The sequence below is a fragment of the Phyllobates terribilis genome, unplaced genomic scaffold (assembly GCF_046119375.1).
Source record: "Phyllobates terribilis strain yellow unplaced genomic scaffold, ASM4611937v1 Scaffold_11__3_contigs__length_659146591, whole genome shotgun sequence".
NCBI lineage: Eukaryota > Metazoa > Chordata > Amphibia > Anura > Dendrobatidae > Phyllobates > Phyllobates terribilis.
In genome coordinates, this window is record NW_027362771.1 from 609,628,173 (window position 1) to 609,639,783 (window position 11,611).

General features: G+C 37.2%; 2 non-coding genes across 2 annotated transcripts; both read right to left on the bottom strand.

The window, feature by feature from the left end:
- Positions 1-818: 818 nt before the first annotated feature.
- On the bottom strand, positions 819-900 carry TRNAL-UAA (transfer RNA leucine (anticodon UAA)). The gene has a single exon. It is a non-coding gene; the product is annotated as a tRNA-Leu (tRNA).
- A 10,145-nt stretch (positions 901-11,045) lies between these two features.
- On the bottom strand, positions 11,046-11,127 carry TRNAL-UAG (transfer RNA leucine (anticodon UAG)). Its single transcript has one exon. It is a non-coding gene; the product is annotated as a tRNA-Leu (tRNA).
- Positions 11,128-11,611: the final 484 nt, after the last annotated feature.

Sequence of the window (11,611 nt, forward strand, 5' to 3'; positions counted from 1 at the left end):
TTGATCGTTGATTGAACTGACATGGATGTAACATAGATGATAAATTATGTAATTAATTCTGATGCCTAAAGCCAACATGACCACTCAAATGCAGTATTCATACGTATGACTTGTTCACATGTTCCTTTTCTTCTACAGCACAGTGAAGATCACTTGATGTTACATTTGCTTTCTTAGAGAACACAGAAGCCAAATAGGAATTTAAAAGTTCAGTCTTCTCAACATCATCATTGACCACTTTACCCTTTTCATCTTTTAAAAATCCTATAGCATCTTTGGCTTTTCTTTAACTTTTGACTTACTTCCAAATCCTTTCTTATTGCTTTTGGTCTCTCTTGCAAGCCTAAATTCATTAATGGCTTTAGCTCTTCTAACGCTAGCCCAGCTTTCCCTGCAGACATCATTATAATCTTCTTTAGATATGAACCCTTCTTTCCATTTGATATTCATTTCTTTGTTCCTTTTTAGCAAGCTTTTAAGATCAGTATTCAGCCATCCTGGTCTCCATAAATGCTTTCCATTCTTCCTTCTTTTCGGGATTGTTACTGATTGTGCAGTGAGAATTTAATTTAGCAAAATCTCCCATCCTTACTGGACATTTTTTCCTTTAGAACATCCTACCTTTCCTTCCATTTTACTGAGTCCATTAAAATCTCCCTTTCTACAGTCCAATCTTAAAATCTCAGTTTTCGCAGGTTTTCCTCCTTTTCTAGTTCAAAATTATCGGATTGCATGATCGCTGCCTCCTAAGTTCTCAATCCCCTTTACTTCCTCAACCGTTTCCTAATTTTTGTTAAAAATTAGATCCAAATAAATAATGGCAGCAGTGGGATTTGAACCCACGCCTCCAGAGAGACTGGAGCTTAAATCCAGCACCATAGACCGCTTGGCCACGCTACCTCTTACAGAGGATTAAATTTATTTATATCAGAAGTTTGCTTTTGATGTAAGTGGCAGAAAATATTTTATATCCAATAAGACAAAAAGTCAAATGTTATTTTGCAACAGCAACGTAATTATCAGGGATTTGTTTGTACATTGACTCTGGGGCACCATTTTACAAAACATATGACTTGTATCCAGATATTTAACTAATCTTTCCTCTGTTGGCTCATCCGCTAATTTTCATATATCACTGAATTAGGTGGTATAGATTACTTGCTATGATCTCCCATATACAGTACACTCACACATGAAGGATTCCTACACCCCTGCCTGTACGTAACAGATAATCAGAAGCAGCTAGCAGTTAGACTTCTTTTGACCAAGATTGATTTTGTCAAATTTTGAGAATGGTTGATCATTGATTGAACTGACATGGATGTAACATAGATGGTAAATTATGTAACTAATTCTGATGCCTAAAGCCAACATGAAAAAAAAAAAAAAAAGTTAAAGAAACCAGCTTCCAAAAGTGAAAATATTTATTGAAGCAAATCCACGCAGTTTAAAAATTTCCAAATTACATCGGGGAATCTCACATGTAAAAAACGCAATGTGTTTCGAACACAGAGCTGTGTTCTTTGTTAAAGCCAACATGACCACTCATATGCAGTATCCATACATAGGACTTGCTCACATGTTCCTTTTCTGCTACAGCACAGTGAAGATCACATTATGTTACATTTGCTTTCTTAGAGAACACAGAAGCAAAACAGAAATTTAAAAGTTCAGTCTTCTCAACATCATTATTGACCACTTTACCCTTTTTATCTTTTAAAAATCCTATAGCATCTTTGGCTTTTCTTTAACTTTTGACTTACTTCCAAAATCCTTTCTTATTGCTTTTGGTCTCTCTTGCAAGCCTCACTTCATTACTGGCTTTAGCTCTTCTAATGCTAGCCCAGCTTTCCCTGCAGACAGCATTATATTCTTCTTTTGATATGAACCCTTCTTTTCATTTGATATTCATTTCTTTTTTCCTTTTTAGCAAGCTTTTAAGTTCAGTATTCAGCCATCCTGGTCTCCATAAATGCTTTCCATTCTTCCTTCTTTTCGGGATTGTTACTGATTGTGCAGTGAGAATTTAATTTAGCAAAATCTCCCATCCTTCCTGGACATTTCTTTCCTTTAGAACATCCTACCTTTCCTTCCTTTTTACTGAGTCCATTAAAAACTGCCTTTCTTCAGTCCAATCTTAAAATCTCAGTTTTCGCAAGATTTCCACATTTTTTAGTTCAAAAGTACAGGATAGAATTACTGTTGCCTCCTAAATTCTCAATCCCCTTTACTTCTTCAATTTTTTCCTAATTTTTGGAAAAAATTTGATCCAACTAATTAATGGCAGTGGTGGGATTTGAACCCACGCCTCCAGAGACACGCTACCTCTTACAGATCTTTAAAGTTATTTAAATCAGAAGTTTGCTTTTGATGTAAGTGGCAGAAAATATTTTATATCCAATAAGACAAATGTTATTATGCAACAGCAACGTAATTATCAGGGATTTGTTTGTACATTGACACTGGGGCACCATTTTACAAAAGGTATGACTTGTATCCTGATATTTAACTAATCTTTCCTCTGTTTTCTCATCTGCTAATTTTTAGATATCACTGAATTAGGTGGTATAGATTACTTGCTATGATCTCCCATATACAGGACACTCAAACATGAAGGATTCCTACACCCCTGCCTGTACGTAACAGATAATCAGAAGCAGCAGCAAGGAAGACATTATACAGCAGTGCAGAGCAGTGTAGCTGTGAATCCATCACTAGGGTAACTTACTGGAAAGCAGCAGAAGCAGCATGTCTCTGTTTATGTTTGCTAATCACTCTGCTCATCCTGTATTGATAACCCTAAAATGGCAGCAGGGATATGAGCTAGCAGTTAGTCTTCTTTTGACCAAGAATGATTTTGGCAAATTTTGAGAAAGTTTGATCATTGATTGAACTGACATGGATGTAACATAGATGGTAAATTATGTAATTAATTCTGATGCCTAAAGCCAACATGACGACTCGTATGCAGTATTCATACATATGATTTGCTCACATGTTCCTTTTCTTCTACAGCACAGTGAAGATCACTTGATGTTACATTTGCTTTCTTAGAGAACACAGAAGCAAAACAGGAATTTAAAAGTTCAGTCTTCTCAACATCATTATTGACCACTTTACCCTTTTCATCCTTTAAAAATCCTATAGCATCTTTCGCTTTTCTTCAACTTTTGACTTACTTCCAAAATCCTTTCTTATTGCTTTTGGTCACTCTTGCAAGCCTCACTTCATTACTTGCTTTAGCTCTTCTAACACTAGCCCAGCTTTCCCTGCAGACAGCATTATATTCTTCTTTCCATTTGATATTCATTTCTTTGTTCCTTTTTAGCAAGCTTTTAAGTTCAGTATTCAACCATCCATGTCTCCATAAATGCTTTCCATTCTTCCTTCTTTTTGGGATTGTTACTGATTGTGCAGTGAGAATTTAATTTAGCAAAATATCCCATCCTTCCTGCACATTTCTTTCCTTTAGAACATCGTACCTTTCCTTCCTTGTTCCTGAGTCCATTTAAAACTGTCTTTCTACAGTCAAATCTTAAAATCTCAGTTTTCGCAGGTTTTCCACCTTTTGTAGTTCAAATGTATAGGATAGAATTACTGCTGTCTCCTAAATTCTCAATCCCCTTTACTTCCTCAAATATTTCCTAATTTTTGGTAAAAATTAGATCCAAATAAATTCTGGCAGCAGTGGGATTTGAACCCACACCTCCAGAGAGACAGGAAACTTAATCCAGCACCTTATACCGCTCGGCCACGCTACCACATAAGTATTTTCAAACTTATTTAAATCAGAAATTTGCTAATGATATAAGTTGCAGAAAACATTGTATATCTAATTAGACAAAAATACAAATGTTATTATGCATGAGCAACGTAGTTATCAGGGATTTGTTTGTACATTGACTCTGGGGCACCATTTTACAAAACATATGACTTGTATCCAGATATTTAACGAATCTTTCCTCTGTTGGCTCATCCGCTAATTTTTAGATATCACTGATTTAGGTGGTATAGAATACTTGCTATGATCTCCCATATACAGGACACTCAAACATGAAGGATTCCTACACCCCTGCCTGTACGTAACAGATAATCAGAAGCAGAAGCAAGGAAGACATTATACAGCAGTGCAGAGCAGTGTAGCTGTAAATCCATCACTAGGGTGACTTACTGGAAAGCAGCAGAAGCAGCATGGCTCTGTTTATGTTTGCTAATCACTCTGCTCATCCTGTATTGATAACCCCAAAAAGGCAGCAGGGATATGAGCTAGCAGTTAGGCTTCTTTTGACCAAGATTGATTTTGGCAAATTTTGAGAATGGTTGATCGTTGATTGAACTGACATGGATGTAACATAGATGGTAAATTATGTAATTAATTCTGATGCCTAAAGCCAACATGACCACTCATATGCAGTATTCATACGTATGGCTTGTTCACATGTTCCTTTTCTTCTACAGCACAGTGAAGATCACTTGATGTTATATTTGCTTTCATAGAGAACACAGAAGCCAAAAAGGAATTTAAAAGTTCAGTCTTCTCAACATCATTATTGACCACTTTACCCTTTTCATCTTTTAAAAATCCTATAGCATCTTTGGCTTTTCTTTAACTTTTGACTCACTTCCAAAATCCTTTCTTATTGCTCTTGGTCTCTCTTGCAAGTCTCAATTCATTTCTGGCTTTAGCTCTTCTAACGCTAGCCCAGCTTTCCCTGCAGACAGCATTACATTCTTCTTTAGATATGAACCCTTCTTTCCATTTGATATTCATTTCTTTGTTCCTTTTTAGCAAGCTTTTAAGTTCAGTATTCAGCCATCCTGGTCTCCATAAATGCTTTCCATTCTTCCTTCTTTTCGGGATTGTTTCTGATTGTGCAGTGAGAATTTAATTTAGCAAAATCTCCCATCCGTCATGGACATTTCTTTCCTTTAGAACATCCTACCTTTCCTTCCTTTTTACTGCGTCCATTAACCACTTCGCGCCAGAGCCTCTTTTTGCCTTCGTGACCGGGCCAATTTTTTCAATTCTGGCCACTGCCAGTTTATGAAGTAATTACTCTGGAACGCTTCAACGTATTCCCCTGATTCTGAGATTATTTTTTCATGACATATTGTACTTCATGATAGTCATAAAATTTCTTCGATATAACTTGTGTTTATTTGTGAAAAAATCAGAAATTTGGTGAAAATTTTGAAAATTTTGCAATTTTCAAATTTTGAGTTTTCATGCCCTTAAATCAGAGAGATATGTCACACAAAATAGTTAATAAATAACATTTCCCACATGTCTACTTTACATCAGCACAATTTTGGAACCAAAATTTTATTTTGTTAGGGAGCTATAAGGGTTAAAAGTTGACCAGCGATTTCTCATTTTTCCAACAAAATTTACAAAAACATTTTTTTAGGGACCACATCATATTTGAAGCTACTTTGAGGGGTCTTTATGACAGAAAATACCCAAAAGTGACACCATTCTAAAAACTGCACACCTCAAGGTGCTCAAAACCACATTCAAAAACTTTATTAACCCTTCAGGTGCTTCACAGGAATTTTTGTAATGTGGAAGAAAAAAATTAACATTTAACTTTTTTCACAAAAATGTTACTTTAAACCCAATTTTTTTTATTTTCACAGGAGTAACAGGAAAAAATGGACCCCAACTTTTTTTGTGCAATTTCTCTTGAGCGTGCTGACACCCCATATGTGAGGGAAAACCACTGTTTGGGCGCACTGCAGGGTTCGGAAGGGAAGGAGCGCCATTAGACTTTTTGAATGTAAAATTTGTCTGAATAATTAGCAGACGCCATGTTGCGTTTGGAGAGCTCCTGATGTGCCTAAACAGTGGAAACCCCCCACAAGTGACACCATTTTGGAAACTAGACCCCTTGGGTAACTTATCTAGATGTGTGGTGAGCACCTTGAACCCCAAGGTGCTTCACAGAAGTTTATAATATTGAGTTGTAAAAATAAAATTTTCACATTTTTCCCACAAAACCGTTTTTCATCCATTAATTTTGCATTATCATAAGGGTAATAGGATAAATTGCACCATGAAATTTGTTGTGCAATTTCTCCTGAACACGCTGATACCCCATATGTGGAGGCAAATTACTGTTTTGGCGCATGGCAGGGTTTGAAAGGGAAGGAGCGCCATTTGACTTTTTGAATGTAAAATTTGTTTGAATAATTAGCAGACGCCATGTCGCAGTTGGGGAGCCCCTAATGTGCCTAAACAGTGGAAACACGCCACAATTGCCACCATTTTGGAAACTAGACGCCTTAGGGAACTTAGCTAGATGTGTTGTGAGCACCTTGCACCCCCAGCTGCTTCACAGAAGTTTATAATATTGAGCCGTAAAAATAAAATTTTCACATTTTTCCCTCAAAAAATGTTTTTCATTCCCTAATTTTGTATTATCATAAGGGTAACAGGATAAATTGCACCATGAAATTTGTTGTACAATTTCTCCTGAACACGCCGATACCCCATATGTGAAGGCAAATTACTGTTTGGGCACATGGCAGGGTTTGAAAGGGAAGTAGCACCATTTGACTTTTTGAATGTAAAATTTGTTTGAATAATTAGCGGACGCCATGTCACATTTGGGGAGCCCCTAATGTGCCTAAACAGTGGAAACCCCCCACAAGTGCCACCATTTTGGAAACTATACCCCTTAGGGAACTTATCTAGATGTGTGGTTAGTACCTTGCTCCCCCAGCTGCTTCACAGAAGTTTATAATGTTGAGCCGTAAAAATAAAATTTTCACATTTTTCCCATAAAAAATGTTTTTCATTCCCTAATTTTGCATTATCATAAGGGTAACAGGATAAATTGCACCATGAAATTTGTTGTACAATTTCTCCTGAGTACGCCGATACCCCATATGTGGGGGAAAACCACTGCTTTGGTGTACGGCAGGGTTCGGAAGAGAAAGGAGCGCTATGTTGGCTGGGATAGGCAGCAGACACCATGTCACATTTGAAGAGTCGCTGACATGCCAAAACAGCAGAAACCCCCACAAGTGACCCCATTTTGTAAACTACACCTCTCAAGGAATTCATCTAGGGAAGTAGTGAGTATTTTTTTATTTTTTAATTTATACCATTGGGCAGTGAAAAAAGCATAATTATATTTTTACCACAAAAAAATGTTTTACCCTCAGATTTTACATTTTCACACAGGGCAATGGGTAAAAATGGTGCCGAAATGCGTCACACAATTTCTTCTAAAAGTGGCAATACCCCATATGTGGCTGTATCGTACCACTCAGCCATACGGCGAGATCTGGGAGGGACGGAGCGCTATTTGACAATTGGAGAACAAATTATTGTAGAATAGGCATTTGGATTTGGGAGCACAAAATTTTCTGAATTTCTTTTGGGGGGCAAGGACCATTTTGCTTTTGCAGAGCCTTTCTGCTACCAGTAACTTGGAAGTCCCTTATATTTTTAACAGATGACGGACCTGAGTGGGGACTAGCTTTTTTTGAGGACTGAGTTGAAGCTTTTATTGGGAACATTTTACGTAACATTTATCCGGCGCTCTAGGCTGAGCACTTAAAACGGGGTTTCCATCTAAATTTCCAAGTGATGTAATTCAGATGAAACCCCTGCAGGATCCATTCACTATAATGAGGCAGCAGAGTTACTCTGGACTCCGTCTGGCCTCTGTTTAGTGGTGTCCTTTTTTTTTCAGAAGTGCAGAAAACTGTGGCCAACCGCACTTTTATGCACGCCTAAAACAAATGACACCGTGGGATCCCAGGCTAGACGGCGTCCACAGTGGCCTATATCTGCCTCATTACAGGGAATCTTCCATCATGGGTTCCGGCTGAATCACATATTTCAGAGATTTACACGGAAACTCTGGTGTAAGTGCTCAGCGCAGAGCACAGGATAAATGTGAGCAGAGCCTTACTGGGATCTTTGGGAGACATAATAAACAAATCAGTAGCAGGTGAATAATATTTGTTTTATTTATTTTTTATGCTGTTCCAAGTGTGATATATCTGATTAGATTACTTTATTCTTTGGGTCGGTGCGATTACAGAGATACCAGATTTATATCGGGTTTTTATGACTGACAGCTGTCACACACTAAAATACGCTTTTTTTGCAAAATCTAGTTTTTGCATCACCATATTTTGAGAGCTATAATTTTTACATATTTCGTCTGACAGAGTCATGTGATGGCTTGTTTTTTGCGGAACGAGTTGACATTTTTATTGGAACCATTTTTGGGTACGTGACATTTTTTGATCGCTTTCTATTCCGTTTTTTGGAAGGTAAAATTAACAAAAACAAACACTTCAGGAATTGTTTTTTGAGGGTTTTTTTATGCCGTTCTGCGTGTGGTAAAAGTGATCAGGCAGCGTTATTCTTCGGGTCAGTACGTTTACAGCGATACTACACTTACTGTATTTTTTTTATGTTTTGGCGCTTTTACACAATAAAACAATTTTATAGAAAAAAAAATATTTTTTTTGCATTGCTTTATTCTGAGCGCTATAACTTTTTTATTTTTCGGCTGATGGAGCTGTATGGTGGCTTTTTTTTGCGGAACAAGATGACGTTTTCAGTGGTACCATTTTTATTCATATTCTGCTTTTTGATCGCATTTTTTCCACTTTTTGTTTGGCGATATGATGAAAAAGCATATTTTTTTGCTCCGTTTTTTATTTATTTTTATTACGGTGTGCACAGAAGTAGTTAATTAGTGTGACAGTTTTATAGCTCGGGTTGTTTCGGAGGCGGCGATACCAAATATGTGTACTTTTTTTGGTTTTGTAAAAATATACGGATTTATTGGTTTAATATTTTATTTATTTATTTTTATTTATTTTGTGATTTTTTTTTAATAGTTTAAAAACTTTTTTTTTACTTTTTACTTTTTTTACTTTTTTTTACATTTTTACTTAGTCCCTGTATGGGAGATTAATTTTTATTTTTCTGATCACTGATCTCATGTAATGTAATAGACATGTATTACATTACATGAGATCTTCAATGACTGTTTCAGTCAGTCTCCTGTCTGGAGACACCATATATGGCAGAGCTGGAGGCGGTCATGTGACCTCCAGCTGCCATAGCAACCCCAGGTCCTCAAACGAAACGGAGGTCTTCGGAGGTAAGTAAGACGACCCCCTCTCCTCCTGCTGTCTCCTATATGCCGCGATCACTATAGATCGCAGCATATAGAAGACAGCAAAGGGTTAACATCACTGGGACCTGATCTAATCAGGTCCCGATGATGTTCCCTGTCAGAGCCAACGCTCTGCACCGGAATCGCAGTGCTTGCAGAACCCAAGGGGTCCTGACCACTGCGAGACCTCCCACCGTTTTTAAACGTCGGCGCTGCACAGAGCCCAGGCAGCGCGGACGTTTATCTACAGTGGGCGGTCGGGAACCGGTTAAAAACTGCCTTTCTACAGTCCAATCTTAAAATCTCAGTTTTCGCAGGTTTTCCACCTTTTGTAGTTCAAAAGTATAGGATAGAATTACTGTTGCCTCCTAAATTCTCAATCCCCTTTACTTCCTCAACTATTTCCTAATTATTGGTAAAAATTATATCCAAATAAATAACGGCAGCTGTGGGATTTGAAACCAAGCCTCCAGAGAGACTGGAGTCTAAATCCAGCGCCTTAGACCAATCGGCCACTCTACCTTTCAAAGATATTCAATGTTATTTATATCAGAAGTTTGCTTTTGATGTAAGTGGCAGAAAATATTTTATATTCAATAAGACAAAAAGACAAATGTTATTATACAACAGCAACGTAATTATCAGGAATTTGTTTGTACAATGACTCTGGGGCACCATTTTACAAAACATATGACTTGTATCCAGATATTTAACTAATCTTTCCTCTGTTGGCTCATCCGCTAATTTTTAGATATCACTGAATTAGGTGGTATAGATTACTTGCTATGATCTCACATATACAGGACATTCAAACATGAAGGATTCCTACACCACTGCCTGTACGTAACAGATAATCAGAAGCAGCAGCAAGGAAGACATTATACAGCAGTGCAGAGCAGTGTAGCTATGAATCCATCACTAGGGTGACTTACTAGAAAGCAGCTGAAGCAGCATGGCTCTGTTTATGTTTGCTAATCACTCTGCTCATCCTGTATTGATAACCCTAAAAAGGCAGCAGGGATATGAGCTAGCAGTTAGACTTCTTTTGACCAAGATTGATTTTGGCAAATTTTGAGAATGGTTGATCATTGATTGAACTGACATGGATGTAACATAGATGGTAAATGATGTAATTAATTCTGATGCCTAAAACCAGCACGACCACTCATATGCAGTATTCATACGTATGACTTGTTCACATGTTCCTTTTCTTCTACAGCACAGTGAAGATCACTTGATGTTACATTTGCTTTCTTAGAGAACACAGAAGCCAAATTGGAATTTAAAAGTTCAGTCTTCTCAACATCATTATTGACCACTTTACCCTTTCATCCTTTAAAAATCCTATAGCATCTTTGGCTTTTCTTTTACTTTTGACTTACTTCCAAAATCCTTTCTTATTGCTTTTGGTCTCTCTTGCAAGCCTCAATTCATTACTAGCTTTAGCTCTTCTAACGCTAGCCCAGCTTTCCCTACAGACAGCATTATATTCTTCTTTAGATATGAACCCTTCTTTCCATTTGATACTCATTTCTTTGTTCCTTTTTAGCAAGCTTTTAAGTTCAGTATTCAGCCATCCTGGTCTCCATAAATGCTTTCCATTCTTCCTTCTTTTTGGGATTGTTACTGATTGTGCAGTGAGAATTTAATTAAGCAAAATCTCCCATCCTTTCTGGACATTTCTTTCCTTTAGAACATCCTACCTTTCCTTCCTTTTTACTGAGTCCATTAAAAACTTCCTTTCTACAGTACAATCTTATAATCTCAGTTTTCGCATATTTTCTTCCTTTTGTAGTTCAAAATTAAAGTTTAGCATGATCGCTGCCTCCTAAGTTCTCAAACCCCTTTATTCCTCAACCATTTCCTAATTTTTGGTAAAAATTAGATCCAAATAAATAATGGCAGCAGTGGGACTTGAACCCACACCTCCACAGAGACTGAAGCCTAAATCCAGCGCCTTAGACCGCTCGGCCACGCTACTTCTTACAGATGTTTAAAGTTATTTATATCAGAAGTTTGCTTTTGATGTAAGTGGCAGAAAATATTTTATATCCAATAAGACAAAAAGACAAATGTTATTATGCAACAGCAATGTAATTATCAGGGAATTGTTTGTACATTGACTCTGGGGCACCATTTTACAAAACATATGACTTGTATCCAGATATTTAACTAATCTTTCCTCTGTTTTCTCATCCGCTAATTTTTAGATATCACTGAATTAGGTGGTATAGATTACTTGCTATGATCTCCCATATACAGGACACTCAAACATGAAGGATTTCTAGATCCCTTCCTGTACGTAACAGATAATCAGAAGCAGCAGCAAGGAAAACATTATACAGCAGTGCAGAGCAGTGTAGCTATGAATCCTTCACTATAGTGACTTACTGGAAAGCAGATGAAGCAGCATGGCTCTGTTAATGTTTGCTAATCACTCTGCTCATCCTGTATTGATAAACCTA